At 47.0% G+C, this 7,500-nt stretch overlaps 1 protein-coding gene across 1 annotated transcript in view; it reads left to right on the forward strand.

Moving 5' to 3' along the window:
- The first annotated feature begins 175 nt into the window (after positions 1–175).
- LOC143294685 (serine/threonine-protein kinase PLK1-like) overlaps positions 176–7,500 on the forward strand; it is a 32,547-nt gene continuing 25,222 nt past the window's right edge. Inside the window, exon 1 of the mRNA XM_076606075.1 lies at positions 176–590. The gene's annotated coding sequence lies outside the window, so the exon portion shown is untranslated. The remainder of the gene's footprint in view (positions 591–7,500) is intronic.

Here is a 7,500-nt window from a genome sequence, read left to right on the forward strand (position 1 = left end):
ACAAGACACTGAGGTGTGCAGTGCTGGGGTCGAGAGACATGATACTAAAGAAACAACTGAAACCAGTCCTTGCAAAGGACACTGGCCGTGCCGTGTGCCGCCGCGCGGTGCTGACGCACTATAAATACACACCTACACACACACACACACACACACACACGGAGGCGTCCAAACCTTTCACCTGAACCACTTCAGGAAACACGTACTCAGTCTCAGCTCTACACGCGAGTCAACCGCCAGCGGAAACTCCTGTCAAGTGTTCCAACTTCTTTAAGTTTTACGAGTCCCTCCGGCAGAATTCAAATTGTATCCCAAAGTTCGGTTCAGTTTGTGTGCTTGGTTGCCGTGATAACTTTTACGGAAACGGATTTTAGTTGTTGCTGTGTGTGTGATGGTTTAAAGGGAGGTTTGTTCGTTCAAACTGAGTGATTTAAAACCAAAAGTTGGTCGCTGTGTATTTGAAATTATTCAGTGACACTGACGAACTGGAAGCGGTTAGCCAGCCGACACTGAACTGGCGTCAGGTTCACAACGCGGGCCATGTCGATTCAGCGACCTTGTCCAGCGACGTCCACTGTGTACTGAGTAAGGTATGTTGGGTGTCCCGGCTGTGAATATTCTCTATCTTATCCTCTCTCTCTCTCTGACTCTCCCTCTCTCTGATCCTCTCTCTCTCTCTCTCTCTCTCACTCCCGTCTCTCTCTCTCTCTCTGCCCCTCCCTCCGTCCAACCCCCCCCCCCCTCTCTCTCTCTCTGTCATTTCTGTTTCCTTATTACAATACACATTTCTTTTATTTTCGAGCATAATAGGTGTATAAGCGTTTGCGTGCTGTCATTTTTTTCATTCAGTCGCAGCGCTGATACAGTAGGCTTTATGATCAACACATGATTACATACAACAAAACAAAATCGAAATTATTATTATTATGCAATTGTGAAACACACACACACACACACACACACACACACACACACACACTGGCAAACACACACACACACACACACACACACACACACACACAACATAACACACACAACAACAACAACAACGTGACAACACACACACACACCACAACACAACACAACACAACACACACACGCTCACACACACACACACACACACACACATATATATATATATACACGCCACCACCAACACCACCACCAACACTGAACAACAACAACAACAACAACAACAACAACAACAACAACAACACACACACACACACACACACACACACACACACACACACACACACAACAAAAACACAACACAACACAACACACACACACACACACACACACACACACACACACACACACACACACACACACACACACACACACACACACAAGTAGAGCGGGAAAGGGGGGAGAGGGATCGAGAGAGCATGAACAGTGTGTGTGTGTGTGTGTGTGTGTGTTGTGTTGTTGTTGTGTGTGTGAGAGAGAGACAGACAGACAGACGCAGAGACAGACACTGAGACAGACATTCTTTATTTTCAAGGCTACAATAAAATCAGATGAGCGGGCACTTACGCGCTTAGTTTACACACAATCGTCGCCATTTCGAGACTAAAACTCTATCTCCTTTTAAAACGACATTTGAAAAAGTCGTGTGTTTTTCATGTTTCAAAAAGGAGTGATAGTTCGCACAGAGAGAGAGAGAGAGAGAGAGAGAGAGAGAGACTGATTTATACATGTTACATACGGACAGACACAGACAAACAAGCATACACAGTATACATACATACATACATGCATAATTACATATCAACAAAGTTTATTCTCTGCATTTCATTTACAAATATGAATATGATTATAGGCAGTGCTTTTGGAGACCTGACACCAGTGAGAGGAGTGTATGATTCACAGATCGTTGTGCCGAATGAATAAGTGCTGACAATAGCTTCATTGCAACGCGTGTGTGCTGTCATGTTCGCCGTGACGATTTGTCATTCAAGAAAAGGTAAACACACACACACACACACACACACACACACACACACACACACACACACACACACATACACACACACACACACACACCGTGGGCACACACACACACACACACACACACACACACACACACACACACACCTTATCGATTTTTTTCAGGACACTTTTCGCCTTCACTTATCACAAGTCGAGTCTATTTGGAGACACGACGAACAGCTATCTCACACACACACACACACACACACACACACACACACACACACACACACACACACACACATCTTATCGAATTTTTTCAGGAAACTTTCAGCGTTCACATACCAGTCTATTTGGAGACACGACGAACAGCTATCTGTCTCAAACACACACACACACACACACACACACACACACACACACACACACACAGAGAGAGAGAGAGAGAGTGTGTGTGTGTGTGTCCAGACAAATCCGAAAACTGTGGTGTGTTTTTGATCCCATGTCATAGTTACTCGAACTTGGGATTTCCCCGCTTTTGTGTACCTGTCGTTGCGTCAGTGATTCATGGTGGAGAGAGAGGGAGGGAGATGGAAGTGAGGGGGCGGGGGGGACAGAGAGGACACAGAGAGAGAGAGAGACTGAGTCTCTGAGACTGAGACAGAGATGGATAGAGAGAGACTGAGTGGAGTAGGAGAGAGAGAGAGAGAGAGAGAGAGAGAGAGAGAGAGAGAGAGAGAGAACGGGAAAGGGGGTAGAGAAGTTTAGATAGGAGGAATTAGGGGGAGAGAGAAAGGGAGGATAAGGGAGAGAGGAGAGAAGGGGGGAGGAAGAGTCTTAGAATGAGAGAGAGAGTGAGAGAGAGAGAGGGAGAGAGAGAGAGACTCGGCGAGAGAGAGAGAGAGTGGGGCAGCGTGACACAAAAGTGGAGGAAAAGGGGTGGGCGGGGGAAGGGGTGGGTGGGAACTAGGACGTTTATCAAGAGAAATCGGAGAGAGGGAGAGAGCCTGAGAGAGAGAGGGGGGTGTTATAGTAGGTCGGCATTCACACCTGGTGTGTGTGTGTGTGTGTGTGTGTGTGTGTGTGTGTGTGTGTGCTGTGAAGTGAGACTTCTAAACATACTTCTTTCTTTCTCACTTTCTCATTCATTCACTCCCCCTACCCCCCTCCCCCCCACCCACCCCTCTCTCTCTCTCCTTCCTCTCCTGCCTCCCTCAGTCTCTCTCCCAATAACCTTTTCCCCACGTACCCTGACGGGAAGAGTACCCAAATACTTGTTCTCAAACAAACCCAGGCCACCCCGTTCAAAATATACCCAAGCTAGCTACCCTTTCAAAAGAGTAGCTGATGTCATCATTTCCAGCGCGGCTTATCAGTAAAAACGCATCATGACTTGGGGGCCATTATAACCAACTGTTAGGGTAGGGCCGCGTCTGTTTTGTTGTAAGTAATTATTAAAACGTACGGTTGAATTCCCGTTTGGATTGTGCGGGGGTGTCTTTAAAGGTTTTTGCATGCCTGCTGCGTACATAGGCACAGTGAGCGATCTCCGCGCGGCCACGCACGGTGCGAGAATTGACCGGCAGAGTTGGGGCTTTCGAACCCCCAGGTTGATCAGTGCTTTCGAGTCCCGTCGGGTTTCACTGAGAGAGATTCCGTCTCAGATAAAAACGTACATCAAAATTTCACACCTACCGGTCCTTGTTGTTTTTTTTCTTGCACTTTAAAGTGACGTGAAACCCTTCTGAACTGCCGGACTGCCGGAAATATTGCAAATATGATTCATTTCTGACACCTTTATGGTGAACTCTCATAAAAACGAAATGATACATTTATTCATGTGGATAGTGGGTCTCTGTGAGAGTATAAACACTGAATATCAATTAACAGTGAACCCAGGAACAGTGAGTTTTGCCATGATGACAGAAAACAAACAGTTTACCGGGTTGTTGTCCGGCTTAACATGGTGCACACTGACATTCTCAGTTTAAAAAGAAACTCAAGATTACTGACTGACTTTGTAGGGCTCTTGTTTACGAGACACCTGTCTCTGTTTTGCCGCCGGGTAGTTTTGAGTGTTAGTCACAACTTGAACCGGAGAAAACGACGTCATTCATCGTCGCCAGAGCTGGACAGAATAGTGATGGTATGACGGTCGGCAGTGAACGCCAAGAAGATGTCACCATTTTATATATGAAGGACATCTAAGTGAAGACTGTTGAACAAAGTTTGAGACGTACACTGAGATGAAGCTGTCAGTTTGAGCCTGTAGATCTACCTGAGTCATTACTCTCATAATCCGGTTGTTTATTCTTTCTATTATTTATTTCTATCTATTTTATCTATATGTTCATAATTTTGATTGATTCAGCTGTTGATTCACAGTCCACGTGGTGAACTTATGGACTGTAACCTGCAGTCATTCCTTTGCCGGTGGGATACTGTAGCCAACGACTGATAATCATCATAATAGAAACCCCAGCGAAACTAGATACTGGGCATCTCAGTGTGTGGAGGATACTCGGGGGAGGATTGCAGAGAACATTCCCGCACTACATCAGTGAGACAGACCCCCGCCGGTTTTATATTTCGGCCCACATTCATCAAGTGCTGCGTCACCCACTTCCGTCATGTGACTGACAGGGGGGGATAACCGTCCCACAGGGGGGGGGCGAGGGGGGGGGGGAGGATCAGTGATGGGAGGGGGTTGGGAGAGGGGTGGAGGTCGGGGGGAAGGGGAGATGGACCGTCCTCTGACTCGACACCAGACAGAAAAAAAAAAAAAAATTAAAAAAACACACACACACACACACACACACACACACACACACACACACACACACACACACACACACACACACACACACACACACACACACACACACACACACTCACACACACACACACACACACACACACACACTCACACACACACACACACACACACACACACTCACACACACACACACACACACACACACACACACATACACACACTCACACACACACACACACACACACACACTCACACACACACACACACACACACACACACACACACACACTCACACACACACACACACACACACACACACACTCACACACACACACACACACACACACACACACACACTCACACACACACACACACACACACACACTCACACACACACACACACACTCACACACACACACACACACACTCACACACACACACACACACACACACACACACACACACACACACACAAACCCTACCCAGAACGACACTGACATCGTAGGAAAAGAGCGAAAAGTGAATATTGTGTTCCTTCCACTGACTCGCTTTTCTCTCTCTCTCTGTCTCTGTCTCTCTTCGCTGTCCGTCTATGTGTGTGTTTCGGCAACAGGCGCAACTATTCTTAGTTACATTTGAGCTTTTTAATTGAAGTTTTAACGTGGATAGCCATCCTCAGATGATAGTCTGTGAGGGCGATGGAGTCAACAAAGCCAGGAGGGTGGGCGGGGGGGTAGGGGGGATGTGGTGGTGGGTGGGGAGGGGGGTGGGGACCTATCAAACATTACACACCGACACTATCAGGCAGAACTGACAACACATTAAGATGGTTGGCTGAAAATGCCTTTTTTTTATGTTTGGTGTCTGGGATAAGAACTCACAATATTCCGACTGTGAGTTGATCGAGTTCGGTGTTCACCCATCCCGCGGCAGAGCGAACCATGCACCCCAGGCGTCGGCGCCAGCAACCCGGGAATCGAACTCGCAGTAATCTTCACACAGTCTCACAGCCTCTGCGTCAGTCCGTGCCGGTTCCGAAACTGATGGAGCGTATTGCAAGAACTGAGAGGCGCGATAGGTTTAAGATAAGGTCAGGCATCGATCATCATCATCATCATCAGTATCTGTCATGAAAACCGTGTGAATAGTTGACACACACACACACACACACACACACACACACACACACACACACACAAAGAAGAAGAAGGAAAAAACAACAACAACGTGACAACACACACACACACACACACACACACACACACACACACACAACACAACACACACAGACGCACACAGACACACAACACACACACACACACACACACACACACACGCCACCACCACCACCACCAACACTTAACAACAACAACAACACACACACATACACACACACAACAACAACAACAACAACAACAACAAAAACAACAACAAAAAAACCCCCAAAACAAACACAAAAAACAAACCCACAACTGAACTAAATGTAAGGTGTTCTAATTAAAACACCTATGTTTCGTTGTTGTTCTTTCCTTCCTTCCTTCCTTCCTTCCTTCCTTCCTTTCTTTCTTTACTTTCATGCAGATCAGTGTACTGTAGTGTATATGATGATAACGATCTACGGATCAGTCCCGGTGTGTTCTGTCGGAAACTTCTTTGAAACTGAAAAGCAGAACGGGCGCAATAGCCGAGTGGTTAAAGCGTTGCACTGTCAATCTGAGAGTCCCGGGTTCGAATCACGGTGACGGCGCCTGGTGGGTAAAGGGTGGAGATTTTTTACGATCTCCCAGGTCAACATATGTGCAGACCTGCTAGTGTCTGAACCCCCTTCGTGTGTATATGCAAGCAGAAGATCAAATACGCACGTTAAAGATCCTGTAATCCATGTCAGCGTTCGGTGGGTTATGGAAACAAGAACATACCCAGCATGCACCCCCCCCGAAAACGGAGTATGGCTGCCTACATGGCGGGGTAAAAACGGTCATACACGTAAAAGCCCACTCGTGTGCATGCGAGTGAACGCAGAAGAAGAAGAAGAAGAAGAAACTGAAAAGCAGCAGAAAGAAACAACAGTGAAGAGTTGTGACTCTCTCCAGTTACAACTGAGGTACACACCTTCAAGTCAATGCTGCTTGTGCCACGATTCAGCGAGCGCACAGGTAAACAAAAGGTAGACTGGAACAAATCCAGACACTTTGAAAAGAAGAAAAAAAAAGAAAAGAAAGTAGAAATACCCGGGCTTGTCAAGTTCTTATGCGGATCATTTGATTCGAAGTTGTCATCACTCTTTGATCTTGAAAAGCAGATGCCCCGGATCTAGATCCACCCCCACCCCCACCCCCCACTCACTTCTGTCTCCTCAAGCGATCGTTGTATATTACATGGTCACGTGTCTTTAGGAATCCAGATGACGATACCCTCTGATTTCATGACCTCTTCAGTCCAAGACCCCTCAGAGGCTGTAGTACAAAGTGCCTCTCAGTCACTTTTGATCCGGCGTGTGAACAACTTGGCAGCTGTGCTGTTGGGTCACTGTCCGTGTGTACATGTCCCATCGACCCAACTTGTGTGGAACTTTTTTTTCTTTTTTTTTCTTTTTTTTTTTACTGCCCCATCATCTGCACCACCATTTCAGTGGCATTACTCTCACGCCGCTCATTTAGATTCCCCCATACACGGCCACACCCGGGTTCGTCCGTCACAGTTCCAGCGTCGGCAGTCTGCAGGGAACCATCGATGTTAGGTCGCCAGGAGGCCACACACCAGTGGAAGTTGACCTCAGACATGTCTCC

The sequence above is a fragment of the Babylonia areolata genome, chromosome 20 (assembly GCF_041734735.1).
Source record: "Babylonia areolata isolate BAREFJ2019XMU chromosome 20, ASM4173473v1, whole genome shotgun sequence".
NCBI lineage: Eukaryota > Metazoa > Mollusca > Gastropoda > Neogastropoda > Buccinidae > Babylonia > Babylonia areolata.